This window comes from Canis aureus, chromosome 7 (assembly GCF_053574225.1).
Source record: "Canis aureus isolate CA01 chromosome 7, VMU_Caureus_v.1.0, whole genome shotgun sequence".
Taxonomy (NCBI): Eukaryota; Metazoa; Chordata; class Mammalia; order Carnivora; family Canidae; genus Canis; species Canis aureus.
The window spans coordinates 68867559-68890313 of record NC_135617.1 but is presented as its reverse complement, the minus strand read 5'-3'; the positions used below and the strand labels follow the sequence as shown (position 1 = coordinate 68890313).

The window sequence follows — 22755 nt, the reverse complement described above, 5'->3', positions numbered from 1 at the left end:
TGGCTCTTCACTGCCCTGAGGACTAAAGGCAGTCTCCTTAATGTGGCACTTTTATCCTCCCCAAGTCTGAGTTTCCTCCTTCTCTTCACCCTCCCTCTGCCTTCCAGCTGCTCTGAACTGCTCTCAGTTCCTCAAGAAAGTCATGCTTCTTTCACCTGCTGGCCTGCGCACAGGCTCTTCCCCCACGAGAACACTCTTGTCCTCTTCCCTCCACATTCCTTCTCACCCTGGAGTTGGGGTGGCTGAGACTTCTGTTCCTCCCAGAAGCTTCCCGACTTGGGCATCCTGCTCACCACCCCTCACGCGGTGCCCTCTGGGGCGTTGGGTTTGTTGCCCCATCTTCCCACTGCAAGGCTGTGAAGTCCAAGGAGCGAGGTCTGTGCTCTGTCCCTGGTGTCTCCAGTGCCTGGCACCATGTAGCCCTAGGTCACTTGTAGAATGAGTGAGTACGTATGGGTCCCTCACATCACCAACCTCAGGACACAGAAAGCATTTTTCTTCTCCCCACGGGAATTGGGGAAACCACTCATAAATTTGCATAACCCCCCTACTGTCCCCCAACAAGGATGGGCTGGTGGTAGAAAGCCCTCACTGGAGAAGTGAAACCACCTGTGGACCTGGTGGACAGGTGGGAGAGGTCAGTGATCTGCGGAAGAGTCCTCCCCAGGGGGAACAGGTGGAGGGATGGGGTAGGAGTGAGTGTGCCAGCCAGGTGGAGGAGGGATGCTTGGTTTGGTCTTACACTTTTCTGAAGTTTAAAAACAAAAAAACCTCTTATTTTCTTATGACCAAAGGAATATGTGCTTGCGGTGGAGAATTGAGAAAGTACTAGAAAGCCAAACAAATCCATTAGCCTGTATGTGCCACACCCACCTGATGTAGGCACTTGGTGGCTGGTTTCCAGCCAGGGGCAGCAGACTAGGGCAGGAAACGGGCAGTGGCGGGCAGGGGAGGGGGGGAATCGGGGGACTGGACACAGGTGGGGTAGAAAGTGGAGGGGGAGCATTAGCGGGCAGGTGGGACAGGGAAGGGAGCAGGCAGGACAGGATGAAGGGAGAAGTGGGCAACCCCAGGGATCCAGGTGTGCTCTGGAGCTAGAGTCACCTTTTTTTTTTTTTAAAGATTTTATTTTATTTATTCATGAGAGACACAGAGAGAGGCAGAGACACAGGAAGAGGGAGAAGCAGGCTCCCCGCGGGGAACCCAATTGCGGGACTCGATCCCAGAATCCTGGGATCAGGAGCTGGCCCGAAGGCAGACACTTGGCCACTGAGCCACCCAGGCATCCCTGGCGTCACCCTTTAGAGCTGAACTTGGATCTGTCAGGCGTCTAGACCTAAGCAGCCAGCAGGCGCTGGGTAGGGGGCAGGGTTGCCCTTAGGCAGGTGGCTCTATAGTGGCAGCAGTGCCTGGAGGCTGCCACCTGACAGTCCTGTGCCCACATCACCCCCAGCAGCCGGGGTGAGAGGTGGTGTTTACCCCCGGAAAGGACAGATGCGTTCCTGCATGATGGGCCAGGGGAGAAGATGAGCAGGAACCTGGCCCCCGCTGGCTCTGAGGGGATGGGAACACCAGTGTCAGGGAAGTTAGTGGGGCCATCTCCGGGTGGGGGTGTACTGTGGGGGTGGGGGTAGTTCCTCTGGAGACTTCTCCGCCGTGAGGGGCAGCAGGCTGCCTGATGGCTGGTCAGGCAGAGGAAGCCTCGGCTGCTATTTAAAAAACACTTGATATTAAAATGCTGGGTGGGGGCTGCAGTAGGCTTCGAGGATAAAATCCAGGATGCCCAGTTAAATTGGACCTCCAGATAAACAACAAATTTGTTTAGCGGGAGCCTGTCCTCAATATTGCATGCAACATGCTTGCACTAAGAATTTTATTTGTTGCTTATCTGAAAGTCACATTTAAGTAGGTGTCCTTGGGATCCCTGGGTGGCGCAGCGGTTTAGCGCCTGCCTCTGGCCCAGGGCACGATCCTGGAGACCCGGGATCGAATCCCACGTCGGGCTCCCGGTGCATGGAGCCTGCTTCTCCCTCTGCCTGTGTCTCTGCCTCTCTCTCTCTGTGTGTGTGACTATCATAAATAAATAAAAAATTAAAAAAAAATAAGTAGGTGTCCTTTATTTTAAGTTGCTAAATCTGGAGGGGGAGGGGGCAGTGTAGAGGTTCTAATTCTCTCTTCTTTTGTATTGTGGGAGGGGTCAGTGGATACTTGCTTAGAGTTGACAGTTAAAAAAAATTAACATGTCCATCTTTTTTTTTTAAAGATTTTATTTATTTATTCATAGACACAGAGAGAGAGAGGCAGAGATACAGGCAGAGGGAGAGGGAGAAGCAGGCTCCATGCAGGAAGCCCGATGTGGGACTCGATCCAGGGTCTCCAGGATCACACCCCAGGCTGCAGGCAGCGCCAAACCGCTGCGTCACCAGGGCTGCCCAACATGTCCATCTTTGAAGTCAATGAAATATTTCAAATTTTGCGTATGTAACCTGTTTGTTGTCTAGAGAATGATACCTTACTTGTGGATTTGGGTTCCCTAGGGCCATTCAGAAATGATAAAGGATACATCCTCTCATTTATTCAAGAGGGACAGGAAATTTGAGGATCCAGGGTGGAGTCCCTAAAGAATGTTAATTCATTCAAGAAATAGATATCTGTATCATAAGAAAGCTCTTATGTGGCAGAGGGTGTGACAAACTGGAACTCCCTGTCAGCCGGGAGGGTAGGTTGGCACTGCCTTTCTGGCAATAGTGATCAAAGCATTGACCTGGTAGTTTCTTTCACAGGTTCCAGGGTGCAGAGACAGCTGGGTGGAAATGGTCAGTGCAGCAGAGCTACATGCCCAACGGGAGGGACAGAGTTAGGACCTCTCCAGCCAGTGGGATTTTTCAATTAGCAATAATCGCGCCTTGGATAAACCTCATTGGCTACGATACTGCCACTGCGCAAAGCTCAGCCAGTGGGATTTTGAGCAGCTGTTCAATTATTTCATTTGGTCAGTGAATCTCCACTGCATGTCTCCTGTGTGCCAGGCACTGTTTTAGATACTTTAGGGATGCTGAGAGAGAAGAACAGATGGTCAGAATGTATGGGCAAGTGAAGGCAAGTGACTTTGTGGGATGATGTATTTCGTATGATCCCATTTTAAAAATGTACACATGTATCTGTGTGTTCCTATTGCATAAACATGTTCAGAAGACTAGACTGCATACTCAGGTGTTTTTTGAGCTGACCTCTGGGGACAGGTAACAGGAGGCTCCGTGCCAGGCAGGACGGGAATATTTCCTTTTTCTTTCGGCCAGCCTGTGCTGTTTAAATTTTATTTATTTTATATATTTTTTAAGATTTTATTTATTTGTTTGAAAGATGGGGAGAGAGGGACAGAGTGGGAGAGAGAATGAGGGGGGTTTGGGGTAGGCAGAGGGAGAGGGAGAAGCCGACTCTCTGCTGATGTGGGGCTCCATCCCCGGACTTTGGGATCATGACCTGAGCCAAAGGCAGGCACCTAACCGCTTAACCATCTGAGCCACCCAGCATCCTGCTGTTTGCATTTTATAGAACGAATATCATTCCTCATAAAAACATAATTAATATTATGCTTGATAATATCTGGGATTCTTCTTAGGAATCTTTAAAAAAGTGAGCATTTAGGGCAGCCCCAGTGGCTCAGCGGTTTAGCGCCACCTTCAGCCTGGGGCGTGATCCTGGAGACCCGGGATCGAGTCCCACATCGGGCTCCCTGCATGGAGCCTGCTTCTCCCTCTGCCTGTGTCTCTGCCTCTCTCTCCTTCTGTGTCTCTCATGAATAAATAAATAAATAAATAATATTTTTTTTTAAAAAGTGAGCATTTAAATTGCATTCCCGGGATCCCTGGGTGGCGCAGCGGTTTGGCGCCTGCCTTTGGCCCAGGGCGCGATCCTGGAGACCCGGGATCGAATCCCACATCGGGCTCCCGGTGCATGGAGCCTGCTTCTCCCTCTGCCTGTGTCTCTGCCTCTCTCTCTCTCTCTCTCTCTGTGACTATCATAAATAAATAAAAATTAAAAAAAAAATTAAAAAAAAATAAATTGCATTCCCCTTAGTTTGATGGCATCGGAGTCAGATGGGCTTACATTTTTATTTGTGGCTAGTTTTGAACTGGTCCCTGCATGGGTGTCTTTCTCTTCTCTTTCTTCACGTCCTCATCGCGAGTGGATGAGACCCGGTGGGTGGGCATGTGGGTAAGGTAAGTCTGGGTACCAGGAAGGCAGAAGGAGCATCGTAGAAGCCAAGTCTCCATGAAAGTGGTGATTGGGCACCCGCAGCGGGTAAGCTGTCTTGGCAGGGGGCAGGGGACATGAAGGTGGGAGGTGGGCCCTGGACAGCAATGCCAGGGGGCCCAAGGGGCCCAAGGGGCGGGGGCCTGAGGTCCACTGACGTGTGGCAGGCACTGTTTTGTTTATCCATACTGATGAACTCATTTAGTTTTCCTCAGTCACCTTACAAGGTCATCCCCATTTTACAGATGTGGAAAATAAGGTTAAGTGACTTGCCTGAGCTCACAGTGCAAGTGGCTGAGGCAGGATTCACACCCACGTGATCTGGATCCAGAGAGACTTTGCTCTTTTTTAATTCTTTTTAAAAGATTTTATTTATTTATTTGAATGGGGGGAGGAGGGGCAGAGGGAGAGGGAGAGAGAATCCTAAGCAGACACCTCTCTGAGCACAGAGCCTGAGTCGGGACTGGATCCCAGGACAATGAGATCATGATCTGAGCTGAAACCAAGAATTGGATGCTTCACCGACTGAGCCACCCAGGCACCCCCAGAGGCTCTGCTCTTAACTTCTATGCCACGGCTCGTCTTGTTAGGGAGAGAAGATAGGCATGCTCCTGAAGACTGAGGGTGCTTGGCCATGGAAGGTCTTCTGCAGGAGGTAGATCTGGAAGGGAAGGATGGTAGATTCAGAGAGGTGGAAGGTGCCTTCCAGGCAAAGTGACAGCAGGGACAGAGATGTAGAGGAGCGCGGGAGCTGGTTGTATGTAGGGGCTGGGGAGGAAATGAGCACAGGAATCTGAGGGAGGAAGTGAGAGTAGAGGCTAGTGGAGCATGTGGCAAATATTTTAAACCATTGGCCTCATTGGACTCTCTGGAACAGATGGCCCAACCCCTCAGCCCTCTTCTGCTCTGCTTGGTCCTCCCCAGGGGCGAGGTACCCTATTCCTCACCTGCCTGGGTCTAGCCTTGACTGACCACTGGAGGACAAGAGAGACAGCTGAGGGAGGGGAGGAGCAGGGGCTTGGGAGCAGGGGGACGAGGGGGTGGTACAGACGAGGTGCTGGCCCTCACACCCACTCGTGGAGGGACTTTGGGCCATTCAGCATCTTTCCTGGGACTCAGTTCCCTCTCCTGTTCTTTATTTTTAAGCTTTCTATTATGGCAAAATATAAGCATTTCCAGAAGTAGAGAGAATAGGATAGTGTACCACTATGTATCCATTGCTCAGCTTCAACTCATGGCCAGTTTCATGTCATTTCTGCCCCCTTCCCCAATTCAGACCAAATCCCAGACGTCATTTCATCACGAATACATCAAGATGTGTCTCAAAACAATAAGGACTTCTGACATAATCGCAATGCCATTATTCCACCTGAGAAGAAACGATTCCTTTTTATTGTCACATACCCACCGAGTGTTCATGTCCCCAGTTGTTACAAACATGTCTCTGTTTTGTTTTTATACTTAGTTTGACTCAGGATCCAAATAAGGGCCACATACTTTGATTGGTTGATATGTATCTAAGTCTCTCTTGATCTGTGGTTTCCCTCTTCATCATTTCTTCTGTTCTCGACAGTTGATCTACTGGAGAAACCAGCTTGTTTGTCCTGCAGAATTTCCTGTAGTCTGGATTTTGTTGATTGCATCCCTGATCCCTGTGGTGTAGTTTAACATGTCCCTCTGTCCCCTGGCAGGGGACTAAATTGGGTAGTTGGGTGCATCTGTCTTCTGACTCCTCATCATTCAGTCATCAGTAAACCCTCCTGACTTTACCTTCATGACGCCCAGAATCTGACCACCTCTCACCACGTCCATTGCTACCCCCGACCCCCGCTTCTGAGTCTCCACTCTAGCTTCCCTGCATTATTGCAGTAGCCTCAACCTGGTCTTCCGGCCTCCCTCCTTGTCCTAGCAGCCAAAGAGACCCTTTTAAAACCTAAATCAGGGGCACCTAGGTGGCTCAGCAGTTGAGTGGTCCTGGGATCGAGTCACACAGGGGAAGCCCACTTCTCCCTCTGCCTATGTCTCTCATAATAAAATCTTAAAAAAAAAAATCCGATCCCATCCCTCCTCTGCCCAAAATTTCAATGACTTCTTCTTCTTTGGAATAAAACTCAAAGTTCTATAAAAAGTCCTGTAACAGCCTACAAGCTCCTGTGTGATCTGGCTGCGTAGTACCTCTAACCGCCTCGCACCATTCCTTCCTCACTGGGATGAGGATGTATTGGATACCCTCTTGCCTCAGGGCCTTTGCACTGTTACTCCCTGTGCCTGGCTGGTCAGCATGGCTCGTGATGTTCACATTCCTACCCATGTCACCTCTTTGGAGAGGCCTTCCCAGAGCATCTCATCTAAAATAGCGGCCCTTGCACCCCCGCCCAGGCTTTAGCTTCCTTCCTGGCATTTGCCCATCCTTGGTGTTAAAATATTGTTGCTTTCCCCTCTTTTTCCCCTACCCGCCTGTGAGCTCCCAAGAGGGCAGGGCAGCATGACTGCCCATAGACCAGGCTTCCTCTCCCACTTGCGTGGCTCCAGTCAGCTCCTCTCTTTTCAGCATTTCCTGGAAAATAAAACAATGCTTCAGAGTTTATAAAATACTTCCTGTCCTAGGTCAGATACCAGGAAATCTGACCTAAGACAAGGATTCCTGGGCAAGTGATTTACTGCAGGCATGCTCACAGAGCGGAGGGAGGGTATCTGCCCTGCAGGGCAGGGAAGGTGTGCTGCGGGGTGCTTGAGAGGGGGCTGGGGCTGGGGCTGTCCTGCCTGGGGGCAAGGAGCCAGGCCTCTCTACCCCTTTACCAGGCAATCATTGGGGGGAAGGCATCACCTCCCAGGCGTCTTGAGTGAGGCTGCTCACCTAGAAACCTGGGGAGACTCTCAGGAGAAGGGGCCGTAGTACAGGGTATCTGGCACCCCTCCTCCACTTTCTTTGTATCCGTTTGCTGCCCTGAGCCCAGCCATCAACTGCCAGGAGGTATTTTTTTATTTATTCTTTTTTTTTTAAAAAAGATTTTATTTACTTATTTGAGAGAGAGAGAGAGCGCGCTAGCATAAGTGGGGGAAGACAGGGAGAAGCAGGCTCCCCATGGAGCAGGGAGCCGGACGTGGGACTTGGTCCCAGGACCCCGTGATCATGACCTGAGCCGAAGGCAGATGCTTCACCGACTGAGCCTCCCAGGGGCCAGAGGGAGGTATTTATTAATGACCACTTTTCCTGTGTGATAGGTGAAGAAGCCCAGGTTTGGGGGCAGGATGGTGGAATGACTGGCCTGGGGTGGCATAGCCAGGTAGGCACAGACCTGGGATGTGCATGCAGATTCTTCCTTGGGACCCTCTAGTGGCTGCTGGTTCTTGATATTCCTCTTGATGAAGTTTTGGAATATAGGTGAGGTTTGGTGGGGTGAGGTCTGGAGCCGAAGACCAAGAAAGAATTCTTGAGATGTCTTTGGTGCAAAATGGTGGTTTTATTAAAGCAGGACAGAACCTGTGGACAGGAAGAGCTGCTGCCCCGAGCCCGTGAGGGGTGGCTGATTATATTCCTGGGAGTTGGGAGGTGGTTAGGGATAGGGTAAGTGTCTAAGGGATTTTGGAAGCAAGGTTTCCAGGACCTTGAGGGGGCCAGCTGTTGTTGGGAAAAGGTCACTTATTACCATCTAATAAAACCTGAGGGGCAGCCCGGATTGCTTAGCAGTTTAGCACCACCTTCAGCCCAGGACATGATCCTGGAGATCAGGGATCAAGTCGCACGTCGGGCTCCCTGCATGGGGCCTGCTTCTCCTTCTACCTGTGTCTCTGCCTCTCTCTGTGTGTCTCTCATGAATAAATAAATAAAATGTTAAAAAAAACACAAAACCTGAGTCATGAGACCTTCAGATATGTTTGGGTGGGCCAGGTGCATGGGGGATGATTGCCAACATGTATCTTGGGGGTTTATTTTTATTTATTTATTTTTAAAGAGACACACACAGAGAAAGACAGAGAGAGAGAGAGAGAGAATGAGAGAGGCAGAGACACAGGCAGAGGGAGAAGCAGGCCCCATGCAGGGAACCCAATGTGGGACTTGACCCCAGGTCTCCAGGATCAGGTCCTAGGCTGAAGGCGGTGCTAAACCGTTGAGCCACCCGGGCTGCCCCTAGGGGTTTAGAGATAAAGGAATTTTTATATGTTTAACATATAAAAATATATCCTGTAGGCTTACAGGATCCTGGGGGTCGGGCTAAGATTGGCTTCAGTCCTTAGCAAAGTATGAACATCGAGGCAGCTGAGTCCATAGAGGAGGGTCCCTTTGACTGTTTCAAGGACTTGTCAATGTGCTGCCCCGGGCTTGTGCTTTGTCCTTAGCTAGCTGTCTGTTCCCTATCACTCTCATTCATTCAGCAAATAGGTATCCAGTACTGGGTGCCATATTGACCTGAGTGCTGGCCATTTGTGGCGAGTGAGCCCCCTTCCTGTCTGGGGATGGGTCTATCTACACCCTTTTTACCCCAGAGGAGCCCTAAGTTCCAATTTCCAGAATGAAAACATGTGACAACTGTCGAGTCCTTGTTGTATGCTGGGCACTGTGCTAGACTCCTCTTGTGGAATAACATGCCTGAGCTTCACAGCACCCCATGCAGAGGGGCATGAGGCTCAGGCTGCAGAGGGGCTTAAGGTTTTGGGCCAGGGTCTCCAGCAAATGTGTGATAGAACTGGGATTCACACTAGGTCTGAACATGGCTTTCCCCGCATCCACCTCCCCTCCCCGGCCCCACCCACAGCAGGCTATCTGGTGTCACCTCTATCAGCAGCTCCATCGGAGACCAGGCTGCTACCCTCTCCTGCTCCCCAAGTGTTGGGTGACCACTTGCCATCTCACCTGCCCCACTTGGACAGGCCCCAGATAGGGCACCTCTGATGGGTGCTCTCCCCCACCCTACTGGGCCCTGGATTCTTGCCCCCGCCTACGCCCCCAGTCCCTTTGTCACGGCCCTGACTGGCTGGGTGGGCCCTTGGGCCAGCCCCAAGTGGCCTGAGCATTGGGGCCCCCTCCCACTTGCACCAACTGGCCTGGTAAGGTGCAAAGCTGGCTTGGCCTGGGTGTCCCTGGACAGGGCTGGGGGTGGGTGGCAAATCACAACGGGCTTCCTTCGTGTCTCATTACTTCCCAAACAGGGTCAAGACAAGCCCAACTGGGAGAAAATAAGTTGCAACACTGGTGCATTAGGTATATAAGGTGAGGGAGGGTCCCCTGTCCTGGCTGCCTTGGTGATGGGGATCTGTGAGTCAGGAGAATGGGGATGGGGCCCCCAACATCAGCATCAGCTCCAGATTCCTGAGACCCCCACTCTCCGTAGGGCTCTTTTCTATCCTATCTCCAAGCTGCTGTGGACTATTGCTCAGTTGAGCTGGGTGCTGGAGGCCAGGCTCTTTCCTCAGGCCTCGAGATTCCCTCCAGGGACTGCACCAGGAGGGGTCTATGCCCCCCCTGGCAAAAACTCCAGGAATATTTGTGCAAAATCTAGACATGAAATAGCAGGCAAAGCACATGCAAAAAAGCCCACCACCCTGTTGGTGTGGCTAATGGGGCAGTTACTATGCTTACAGCCTGGCCTGGATGGCTGGAGTGCTCTGGTCTGCAGGGAAGTGAGGTGCTCACAGCAGCCACAGGGATGCAGGGGAGGTGGGAGCCCCGAGAGCTGTAGCCACCCCACCCTTACTGCAAGTTAACGTCTGATTTCCATCATAGTTTCCTCCTCACCAGATGGTGATTTTCTAATTTGATCATTTTGTTTGCATTAGCTAGACTTCTGTAAAGAACTTTCCCCCTTCGTTCTGAAATATGGTATGTATAGTAGAATAAAGGCTTGCTTCTTTCCCTTTATCAGTTTCAAAATAAATGAGTTGGTGCTCTAGCAACCTCCAATGGTGACCAGTGAGTATTTTTCCCATTTTAAAATACAAAAGTGTATAAAATAGGTTATGCATTGTAACAAATAAATACAAAGCCAACATCCAAGTCACTAACCCTGGAGGTCTAACCAGAGAATTGCTATAGTTGCAAAAGGCCCCCTTTGCATCCTTTTTCCTTATTGGGCTTCCCAGAGGGACCCATTGTTCTAAATAGTGTTATTAGCTGCTTTGTTTTTGGTTTTACCACCTAAGTATGCATCCAGAATCAAATAGTTCTGTCTTTGAATTTTAATTAATAAAATTACTATCCTTTCATGGCTAGTTTTTTTTTTTTTTCAATTAGTATTTGCATTTTCTTTTTACCATGCATCTGGAGTGTTCTTTGTAGCAGTGATTCTTTCATCGTTTTCGCCATTGTATAGCATTTTAGTATGTGAATAGACCGTGATTTAGTTACCCAGGCTAGCATTCACATGCGTCAGGGTGGTTTCTGATTTGTGGCTATTGTGAAAAATGCCACCCTGAACATTCTCTAAATAAACACACTCTGTGTTTCTGTGGGTTACATGCCTAGGAGTGGAATTGCTGGGTCACAGGGTATGTGTGTCTTCACACTTACTGGATAATGCTAAACTGTTATCCCAAGTGGTCGTACCAGTCCACACGAGTACAGGCCGCGTGCACTGCATCCAGTGCTCTACATTCTCGCAGACCTTGGGGTATTAGCAGACTTTTAAAGTTTTTTTAGATTTTAATTTTTATTATCACTATGGGTTTTTATCAGTTTGATGAGTTTCAGTCCTGTATTCACTACATTGTCCTACCCTTGGCCAGTGGGAGCCTCTTCAACTTGTCTCTGGCATCCTTTTCACACATGTGCACTGGTATTTGGAAATATCCTTGCTTTCTGGAATGCAGATGTTCTAGGCTTCTCAGAGCTGCCATCAGCCATTTCTTCAAGAAGCTCTGGGTCATTTTATATATGTTTTTTAAAAAATTGGGATATAATTTTATACCATAATTTCCCTTTTAAAATGTACAATTCGGTGGCTTTTTGCACATTCATGAAGTTGTGTACTTTTAGAAGTTGCCACTGTCTAGTTACAGAACATTTCCATCACTCCAGAAAGAAACCCCATGCACTTGAGCACCTACTCCTCCAGGTCTCCTTCCCGAAGCTCCTGGCAAACACCAGGCTACTCTGTCTCTATAAATTTGCCTCTTCTGGATAATTCTTTTACGGCCAGTGGACTCATATGAGACTTTTCTTCTTTTTTTAAAGATCTCTCTTATTTATTTATTTATTTATTTATTTATTTATTTATTTATTTTTTAAAAAGATTTTATCTATTTATTCATGAGAGACACAGAGAGGCAGAGACAAGCAGAGAGAGAAGCAGGCTCTGGGAGCAGAGCCTGATGTGGGAGCCTGATGTGAGACTCGATCCTGGGACTCCAGGATCACACCCTGGGCTGAAGACAGGCGCTAAACTGCTGAGCCACCCAGGTGTCCCTCATTTATTTATTTGACACAGAGACAGAGCACATGAGCAGGGGAAGGGGCAGAGGGAGAGAGAAAGAGAATCCTCAAGCAGGCTCCCAGCTGAGTGCAGAGCCAGATTTGGGGCTCAATCCTGATCAATTATGATCAGGGCTCCAAGATCATGACCTGAGCCACAGGCAGATGTTTAACCGACTGAGCCACCCAGGTGCCCCTCATATGACTTCTCTGACTGGCTTCTTTCATTTAGAGTACTGTTTTTAAGAGTCATCTTGTGGTGGCATGGGGCAGGACTTCATTAGTTTTTTGTGTTTTTTTTTACTTCATTAGTTTTTATGACTGAATAATAATCCATTGTATGGATATACACATTTTGTTTATCCATTTATCCCTTAATGGACATTTGAGTTGTTTCTACTTTTTGGTTGTTATGAATGATGCCTCTATGAGCATTTATGTGCAAGAGGACATATGCTTTCATTTCTCTTGGATATATACCCAGGTAACATGGTAAATGTACCTTTAACTTTCTGAAGACCAACCAGGTTGTTTCCCAGATGGTGCTAGTTCACATTTCCGCCAGCAGGGTATGAAAGTTCATTTCTCCTCATCCTCCCCAGCGCTTTGGATTATCCATCTTTTTGATCGTAACCTTCCTGGAGGGTGTAAAGTGACATCTTATTGTGGTTATGATAGGCATTTTCCAATGACTAATGATGTTGAACATCTTCTCATGTGCTTTTTATGTATCTTCTTTGGAGAAATATCTTTTTACTTCCTTTCCCAACTTTTAATCGGGTACTTTATTCATTCATTCATTCATTCATTCACTCACTCATTCATTTTTAAGGATTTTATTTATTTATTCATGAGAGACACAGAGAGAGACAGAGAAGCAGAGACCCAGGCAGAGGGAAAAGCAGGCTTCATGCAGGGAGCCGACATGGGACTCAATCCTGGGTCTCCAGGATCACACCCTGGGCTGAAGGCAGCACTAAACTGCTGAGCCACCTGGGCTGCCCCTCTCTCTTTTTATTGTTGAGGTTTTTTTAGAGTTCTTTATATATTCTAGATATGAGACACTTATTAAATATATGACTTGCAAATTTTTTTCCTCATTTCTGTGAGTTGTTTTTTCTTTGTGGATTCACTTATTTTTATTTTTATTTTATTTATTTTTATTTATTATTATTATTATTATTATTATTTTAAATTTATGATAGGCACATAGTGAGAGAGAGAGAGAGGCAGAGACACAGGCAGAGGGAGAAGGAGGCTCCATGCACTGGGAGCCCGATGTGGGACTCGATCCCGGGTCTCCAGGATCGCGCCCTGGGCCAAAGGCAGGCGCCAAACCACTGCGCCACCTAGGGATCCCTTATTTTTATTTTTAAAAAAGATTTTTAAAATTATTGGAGCACAGAGGAAGAGGGAGAAGCAGACTCCCCAGTGAGCAGGAGCCTGGTGCAGGGCTCAATCCCAGAACCCTGAGATCATGACTCGAGTTGAAGGTGGATGCTTAACCAACTGAGCCACCCATGCGCCCCTCTCTGGATCCATTTAATGAGGAATGGTAGTTAGAGACTTAGTCTGGGTGTTGGAGGCATTATGCTTTTTGAATTCTGGAAATCAACCTAAGAACCTACCCAGAGCCTCAGAAGCTCTGGGCAGTAGGGCCTTGGGCTGTAGGGAGTAGCCTTGCCTGATCCCCTTGCTTTACAGGGATATTGAGAAGTAGAGGGGGGAGGTGGCTTGCAGGGGCACCCAGTGCTATGTGGCTAGGGGTCACCAGACTTAGGTCCCCACTGTAGTTCCCATTACTCCTCTTAGGATCCTCATCCTAGCCCAACCTACATCCTCCAAACCCCTAGACTCAGCCATTCTCTTTACTTCGGTGCCTCCAGCTCTGTTTTGTGGCTCTTGGCTTCTCTTCTTTCAAGGAGAAGCTTCTTTGGTTGCCCCAGCCCAGAGGGCTTGTCTGCGATGAACTCCTGTGGCCCCAGGAGGTGGAAGGTTGCATTCTCCAATGCATTGGATGCATTATCAGTGGGCAAATTTAGGAGAAACGAGGTACACCCAAGGTAAAGAGTTTCCTTTATGCAGGACTTATCAGTGCCTTTAACCTATGTGTGTAACCTATTGTGAATGTCAAAGTATGTAATTGCTGAAATTTAGGAGTAAACTAAGACGTCCTGTAATAGGTGAATGGATAAACAAACTCGTATGTCTAGACAATGGTATATTAATCAGGACTCAAAAGAAGTGAGCCATCAAGCCACGAAAGACATGGAGAATCCTTGAAGAAATTAGTGAGAGAAGCCAGTCTGAAAAGGCTATATACTTTTTGATTCCAACTATATGACATTCTGGAAAAGACAAAACTTACAGAGACAATAAAAAGATCATGGTTGCCAAGGGTTTGGGGAGAGGGAGAAAGGGTTAGAGGGATGGATAGGTGAATGGGTAGGTGGAACACAGGAGATTTTCAGGACAATGAAATGATCATGTAGGATACCGTAGCAGTGGGTGCATGTCACTATATGTATGTCAAAATCTACAGAATGTACAACGGCAAGAGTGAATCCTAACGTCATCTATGGACTTTGGTTGGTGATGACGTCACTGTTGGTTCATTGACTATAACAAATGTGCCATACTGATGTGATAGTGGTGGTAGGGGAAACGGGGGAGTGGGATATGTGGGAATTCTCTGTATTTTCTGCTCAGTTTTGCTATGAATCTAAAACTGCTCTAAAAATAAAGCCTATGAATTAAAAAAAGTAACATCAAGAAGTAATGAGTGTTGCAAAGGAAAAGTAAAACAGAAGTAGGGGGCTAGGGAGTGACAGGCTGGCTTTTAGATGGGTTAGGGGACAGAGACATTAGAGACCTAACAGGGCAAGGAAATGAGCCTTGTGGACATCGGGAAGAGTATCCCAGCACAGGGAGGGCACATGCAAAGGCCCTAGGGCAGGAAAGAGCCTGATGTATATGAGGGACACAGAAAGGACAAAGTGCCTAGAAGGGAGAAGGGGATGGGGGAGTGGCTAGAGGTGAGGGTAAGCAAACAGGCTGGGGCCCTCCATGTTCCACCTACAGGCTGGGAAAGCCCTTGGATCTTGTTCTCAGTGAGATGGTGAGCGACAGGAGGGCTTTGCAGGAGTATGGGAGTATGTGACATGTCAAAGTCATATTTATGATTTAAAGAGAGGAGTATCTGGCAAATAGGTGGTAAGGCTCAAGGGTGGAAGGGAGACCTGCTAGGAGGCCACACAGTCCTCCAAGTGAGGACTCCATCATATGGTACTGACCTACTATCTGTGGCAGAGGAGGTGTGGAGTAGCTGGGGATTCTGGGGATAGTTGGAGAGGAGAGTCCGTGGATGTGGGGTCGAGGGAAGGAGAGGAATCCACTTCGTTGATTTGAGCACTTGGGTGAACAGCGATGTCATTTTGGGGGATGGAGATGACCAGGGCTGGAGCTGACTCCAGAGCAATCAAGAGTGTTCTGGGGACTGTCAACTTGTTGGGCATCCAGATGGGATGCTGAGGAGATGGTTGGATTTATCAGGCTGGAGTTCAATGCCCAAAGTTGGGGCTGGAAATACACAAGGGGGACATTTAAAGCCATAGGCCTAGGGGAGATGACTTGGAGAATAGATGTGCCCAAGGGAGAAAAGGGGTCCCAGGGCTGAGCCCTGGGTGCATAGGTCAGTAGAGAGCCAAGGAAAGATGGCAGTGAGAGTGTGGTGTCAGAAGCAGAAAGGCCACCATGTCAGGGCTGATGGGGCTGGGGCTTTGGTGGTGCCAGCCAGTGGTGACCAGGGAGGGCCAGAGCCTGACTGGGGGGTCTTTGGGAAGGAGGGCTTGTGGATGGCCTTCCCAGAGTGTCCCCTGTGAACCATGGGAGCAGGCCCATGGGGCAGGAACTGAGGGCAGTGTGCAGTTCTGGGGGGGGGGGGGGCTTTATTTTTTAAATTTTCCCTTGGTGGGAAAAGAGTTGATATGGGGGGAACCCTGATCACATGGGAGGGGGATCATCGTGGCTGGAAAGCCAGGAGGGCAAGGGCTAGCGCCTGGTGCGAGGGAGGCAAAGCTTGGGGTGAGTGGGGGCAGAGCGAGTGCAGGGGTGTTTTCGGCAGACTGCTCCCATTTTCTCCCAAAAACAGCACCGGCGTCAGCTGGAGCGAAGAAGGAGGAGGTGTTGTGAAACATTGGTCTCCGTGGCAGTTCTCACAGCCACCGTGTTAAGTAGGTGCTGTCATCCCGCTTCGCAGAAAATGAGAAATGAGAAAATGGGCCTGAGGGTGACTTGTCAGGAAGGGACAGGGTCGAGATTTGATCAGAGTCTAGTGGATCCCTAAGGCACTCCTTGGGATGTTTGTACAGGAGTATGGACTTCAGGTTGAGTCTACATCCTGCCCTTGCAGCCTCCCCTTCACCTGCAGGGGGAGCCGGGGGCCCAGACAGGGGAGATGACTGCTCCAAGGTCATGCAGAGTGGCTCAGGGCAGACGCAGTGGACTCCTGTGAGCCCACCCTGGGCCACGAAGCCAGTGTCATCTGGCCTCATATGCTGCCACCACACAGCGATCATGATGGCTGTTTGGGCCTCTGGGATTGATATCTATTTGGACCTTGTGTCTAATAGCCCTTGAAAGGCCTGGGTTTTCCTCCCTCCCCAGTGATGCTTACCCCAATAAATGGCTGTGTAAGTCCCTAGGGGAGATTGGTCAAATCATTATCTGGGGTCACCGGTCTCTTCCTCTGGGGGACCTGGTCTCTACTGCAGTCACTTGGGTCTGAAACCTTGCTCAGGTCTGGAAATGGGGCAGAGGATCATGACTTTTATTGATCATCAGGCCTTGCTTTCTTTTGATTATCTAGAGTGGGCGGGGTTCTTGCTGGCTGCCCATGGGCTTGCCCTTGGGGCCGCCGGATTCTGTTAACCATTTCCATAGCTTGGTGGCTCAGGCCATCCCAGCTGTGGCTCCAACCTTGCCAGGAATTATGATTTTGCACCCACCTTGGTTCTGACGAGTAAGTGCTGCCACTTGGCCTCTTATTTTGGGGCACTGTCATCTCATTGCTATCTGGACACCCAGTTCTGTAACGACAGCTCCTAGTCTCGGTCTTCAAGGACACTCACCCCTAAGCTCGTCGGGCTGCTGGGCCTGCTCAGGCCACTACCTCCCTTATGGCTTTGGCAAAGGGAGGGTCCGTCAGTCCTACAGGAGGTAGACAGACCTCTGGTGGGCTTTCTGGCCTGACTGACCTATCCACTGACTGCGCCCGCTTGTCCGAGGCTCTGCCCCCATCTTCTAGGGTGACACGGCAGGCCTGGCATCTCTGCCTCTCACACCGTGATCGGTGCTGTCTCTCTCTCTTATATGTGGGATTAATTCTTCATTATCCAGCCTCTTGGCCCCCACACTCCTTGATCCCGCCCTCGGATGGCACCCGAATGCTCCCCTGGTTTCTGCCAGGGCACGGTGGCCCCATCTGCAGCCGGGCCGAGGTGTGTCTTACCCTGGTCATTGGGCTGGGCCCCAGGGTGGGGTGGGGGTGGGGTGCCGATCCCAGGGAGGATCCTCAGCACCATCTTCAACGTGAAAGCATGCTTGGCTCTGAGGGGGTCACTTCCAAGGCCCACCCCTCCCAAGCAAGGCCTGACCTTGGTGCCAAAGACTCATTGTGGGCTGAGAATCCAGCCTGCTCTGATATTCTGCTTCCCTTGTCATTAAGCCCTGCCTCTATTCCTCAGCGATTCCCTCACCTTCAGCTGCGGGGGAGAATTTATATGCTGCTAAGGAGGCCGTTGGCTTTCACACTTGGCCTTGAATTAGTGATTCATCACTCTAGCCTTTCACTGTCTTTCTCTGGGGCACAAGAACCTCCAGCAATAGCCGGCCCATTTCACTTTCTTTGTAATTACTACTCCCCCAACCTTTCCAACTCTAGAGGCATTGCCCCTTCAGCTTGCTCCCTTCCACCTGCAGCCCAGGAAGGTGTTAACAAGCTTCACTGCTGCAGGCTGCTGGTGCTTCTCCTACCCAGCCGAGGTGCTCACTGCCAGCCACCAGAGGGGGGCCCAGGACTGGGCAGAGAGGGAGAAGCTGAACACAGGCCTCACTTGACCCCAGAGGGGGCTCTGAGTCTGCCGGGGTACTTCACATCTGTCGTCCTTTGTTAGGGAGATGGATCCAGGCCTGGTGGCAACCAGTTATTGGATGTGAGCTGCCTGCCTGGAGCGTTTTTTGTAAGGTGGAGGGAAGATCTTGGGGAGGCACCAAGAGTTGTCAGCAGTGGGCAGCACGGGTGGCTCAGCGGTTTAGCGTCGCCTTCAGTCCAGGATGTGGTCCTGGAGACCCGGGATCGAGTCTCATGTCAGGCTCCCTGCATGGAGCCTGCTTCTCCCTCTGCCTGTGTCTCTGCCTCTCTCTCTCTGTGTCTCTCATGAATAAAAAAAAAAAAAAAAGAATTGTCAGCAGTGAACACTCCCTGAAGCTGGGGTAGGGGAACCTTTGGCCTGAAGCCACTGCATACAGTTTAGTTCATCTTTCCGCTGTCAGTGGAAATTTGGGTGGTGTGGGGCTAATACAAATACCACCCAGTGAGCATTCATGCTTGGCGCTCTGGCGGCCGTTTGCACTCATCACCGTTGGGCATACACCCAAAAGTGGAAGTGTTGGCCTACAGTATGCATGTAGCGAACTTTGCTAGATTTTGCCCAGTGGTTTTCCAAGCTGGCCATTTTTCTTTTCTTTTTTTTTTTTTTAAGATTTAAAAAAATTATACATTTGAGAGAGCGAGAGCACATGAGGGGGAAGTGGCAGAGGCAGAGGGAGAGGGAGAAGCAGACTCCCTGCTGAGCAGGGAGCCCAATGTGGGGCTTGATCCCAGGACCCTGAGATCATGACCTGAGCCAAAGGCAGATGTTTAACCATCTGAGCCACCCAGGTGCCCCAAGGGGGCCATTTTCAACTACCGGGGGAGGTGTTGTTCTGCATCCTAGCCAGCACTTGAAACCATCTGTCCTTTTATTTTAGCCATTGTGGTGGTCCAGACAGCACTGATTCTTACGTGCAGTCATGGTGGGGAGCTGCTGCTCCCTGGTGGGTGGATGGATGTGAGATTTGGAGAACCTGGACCACCCCCACCTGACTGTACCTGGTACCCACTTCTAGGGGCCTTCTTCAGATACTGACAGATGCATTAAAACATTATCAGGAAATAACACCGTCACATGACTTGGTTTGTCCAACTCCTTTCAGCCTGAGATTCCAGTTCTGAAGGGTCATGGGAAGGAAACAGGTAAGCTTGCTGCCAGGTTTATGCGGGGTCTCCTGAGGACACCAGGAGGCAGCGGCAGTGACTCACTCTGTCTAGTGGTTCACAGTTTCCAAAATGCTTTCTCATTGTAGCTCCCCTGGGCCTCACAGCAGCCCTCACATTCGTGGCAAAGTGAGCCATGCACCTAGCGATGGACTCCAAGTCATGGGTCCTAACTTTACATCTTACTGGCCTGTGACCCCCCTCCCTTCCTTGAGAAAGCAGCTCAGGTGGGCTTTCACTCCTCTCCCCAATTTCCTCGTCCTCCACTTGTTTTATGAGGGACCCCTGCCTATTGCCCGTTAATGTTCTCTCAGAAGCAAGTAATTCCCGGGGCTCTCTGGGGCTAACTGCTAATTGGGCTGGAGCTTCTGATGGGTTCAGAAGTGTCCTGGGGACTTTGCTCCAAGATTCAGAGTCAGAGGATCTGGTGGGCCCAAGATTCTGCATTTCTCACAAACATCCAGGTGATGCCAGTGCTGCTGGTCCACAGACCACACTTTGAGTTGTGAGAGTTAGACCATTCCCCAGTTGTGGGCTGTGCAGGCAGGTCTCTGTTCTGGGCTTGACATCCCCCATGGAACTCAGGCAGACGCTGGTTAGTAACCATCTGGATTCTGGCAGGAGTGCTAGTTACGGCAAGTTCAAGCCTCCCTCTGGTTTCTCCACCATGAGACATACCAGTCAAGTCATCTGGCTCAGTTAAAAGCCCCTTACTCTTACTACCTGTCTCAGGAGCATCTCTGTTCCCTCCCTCTTCCTACTTTCTTCTTTCTTCAACACTCCTTTTTCTTTTTTGGGGGGTGGGGCTTAAATCTTAACACATTAATCTTAAATACATAAATCTTATGTATTTGTGTGTGTGAGAGAGAGAGCGCGCAATCAGGGGGAAGGGCAAAGAGAGAGAGGGAAAGAATCCCAAGCAGACTCTTCCTTGAGTGGGGAGCCTGACATGGGTCTCAATCCCACAATCCATGAGATCATGACCTGAACTGAAACCAAGATTCAGACTCTCTACTGACTGAGCCACTGAGGCTCAACACTCCTAATTCCCACCCTCGTCTTCCCCTAAATGGGCAGAATGTCAGCTAGACATTAAGCAGAAAGGTGGCTAAGTAAACTTCTTTATACTAAAGTGTGAATGACCCACATCTCTTCCCTTACCTCTTCCAGGGGTTATTTAGATGTGAAAAAGAAGGTGCTTTGGGTTGTTGGAAAAGTCAACAGTGAGGGAAAGATCAGAGACTATTCAGGGATTATTTCCTCTGCCCTCTAATGTTTCCTAAGCTTAGGCTTGTTATTGAAATCATATGAGGGAACTTTTAAAAAATAAAACAAAACAAGACAGGGACACTTGGGTTTTACCGCAGATCCGCAGACTCAAGACTCTCCAGAGTGGGTACTAGGAATGTGCATTTTCTTTGAAAGAGATTTTTGTCCCACATCCAAGTTTAGAAACTGCTTCCCTAAATTATACCATGGGTGCTACTCGTGTATCCATTTCCCCTCTGTTTCTAGAGGAGAATGACTCAGAGGGTCCTTCTATCTCACCCAGGAAACTGCTGAGTGGGAATAAAGGGGACCCAGATGAGATGTGAGAGGCTAAGCTCCCACCAGAACTCAGTGAGGAGGGGCCTCTGTTTGCTCACCTCTGCAATGGGACTGAAGCCAGCCACCTGCAGCCCACCCTGTGGTTGTCGCTGGAGAGTGGAGAGGCCTCAGGTTGTGCAGTTGCAGCAGATTATGCGGAGGGACAAAAGGCAGCCCTGGGGTGGGGGGACGGGGGAGGCAAGAACCAAAGTCCATTGGGGGCTCAGCACCTGCACTGAAGCCTGGTCACAGTGGCTCGCTGAGGATTGTTGCTGTGGTAATCATGAAGATTGCACAGGCAAAGGGATTCCACTTTACATTCTGCTCCCTTGCAGAGGTCATCTGTAGTTGCCTGAATTCCTCCCTGTAGTGGGTAGGAGACTGCGGTGGGGGCCCCTCAGGGAGGGGTGTCTCAGGGTTGCAGGCCCAAGCTTAGTGGGAGGGGGACCAGAGCCCCTGGGGGCGGCCTCAGGCAGCCTGAGGTGGGTGGCAGGCCACTGAACTCGCTTGCCGCTGTGCAGAAGCCTCCTCCTCCAGGATGCACCTGGGCTCCCTACCGCACTCTTAGTTGAGGTGGCTGCAGCTCGGGGCACCTCGTGCTTACCGAGTCATGTGGAGCCTGAGGCCAGCGTGGTGATCTGACCTGCCCATCAGTCCATCTGGAAGACTCAGTCCCGGTTCCCCCTCAGCCTGACATCCTGTGGGGTTGGCTTTGTGCCATCACCCACCTTCTCTGGTTGTCTTTCTCGACAAGAGAAAGGAGATGCAGGGGCTCTGGGAGGCACCTTCCAGCTCTGGGGCCCAGGAATCCAGCATCTGTTTCCAAGTTTTGCAGAAGATTTGTGCGTAGCTTTGGAGTGGGACAGAATAGAGTTTCAATCCTGGCTCATTCCTGCTGTGTGATACTGGGCCACTGATTTTACCTCCCTGATCCCCAGTTTCCTCTTTGGAAAAATAGAGATAATGGTATAATGGTATCCATCTCTTAGGGTCGCTGCCGAGATTAAAGGAGATAATAATGAAGAAATATCTAGTTGGCACTATTGACTGCTTCTTCCGTGTCAGGCATGGTTCCAGGGGCCTTTCCTGGCCCAGATCACGAAATCCTCCCAGCCGCCCTGTGTGCCAAGTGCTGCTGTTATCCCAGTTTAAAGATGAGGAAACACGACCCTGGAAAGCATGAGCAGATAGGCTCCTGGCAGACGGTACAATTATTTCTTTTTCTTTCTTCCTTGGGAAGTTTCTCCAGCAGGTCTTCCCCATTTGCCCCAGGTATACTCACCCATGTGCCTCTGCTGGAGCTCCTCCTCCTGTGAAACTCTCCTTCCTATCTGTCCCTTCAAGGCTGAACCCCAGCCTGTCTCCAGGCAGCCCTCCGGGCAGCCGGACCTCTCTGATTCCGTGGTTTGGACAGCCTGTCTCATGCTATTTGGCACCCTATTACCATCTTACCCTGTGGCTTCTCCAGAGTCTACACCTGTTCCCCTGGAGCTGACCTTGTGACCAGATCTTATTTATCTCCTTAGATGCACCTGACATAGCGTGGAGAACCATGTGTTTAAAAAGTTCTAGGGCCAGAATCTCCCACAGTCACCCCAGGCCCAGCATAAACCCCATTGAATACCTCCATGGGCCTCACCTTTGCTAGAAACTCAGCCGAGACCAATGCAGGCTGACCTGGGACTAAAATTTCAGGGCAGTAGGACATTGGTTCATAGCCCAGGATGTGTTTGGGAACCATCTGAGGAGCTTTTCTTTTCACTGATGCTTGGGCCCCACCATAGAGATCCTGGGGTATAGAAGGAGTTTTAAAAGTGTCCTAGGCAGGGACACCTGAGTGGCTCAGCGGTTGGGCATCTGCCTTCTGGCTCAGGGCGTGATCCTGGAGTTCTGGGATTGAGTCCCACATGGGGCTCCCTGAGGGGAGTCTGCTTCCCCCTCTGCCTATGTCTCTGCCTTCTCTCTGTGTCTCTCATGAAAAAATAAATAAAATCTTTAAAAAAAAAAATAAAAGTGTCCTAAGCAAGAAAATTGGATAGCTGCATGCAAAAGAATGGAGTTCGACCCTTACTTTACCACCATATACAAAAATTCACTCAAATGGATCAATGGCCTAAATTGAATCAATAGAACTAAAAATATAAAATTCTTAGAAGCAAACTCAGAAGGGAGTCTTCATGATGTCGAA

The 22755-nt window shown here is 49.8% G+C and overlaps 1 protein-coding gene and 1 pseudogene across 3 annotated transcripts in view; one reads left to right on the top strand and one right to left on the bottom strand.

Annotated features, from left to right (window-relative positions):
• Positions 1-22755, top strand: part of PACSIN1 (protein kinase C and casein kinase substrate in neurons 1) — a 57678-nt gene that overhangs the window by 2483 nt on the left and 32440 nt on the right. The gene's annotated exons all lie outside the window — the stretch shown is intronic.
• Positions 2874-2950, bottom strand: LOC144317947 (U4 spliceosomal RNA; annotated as a pseudogene).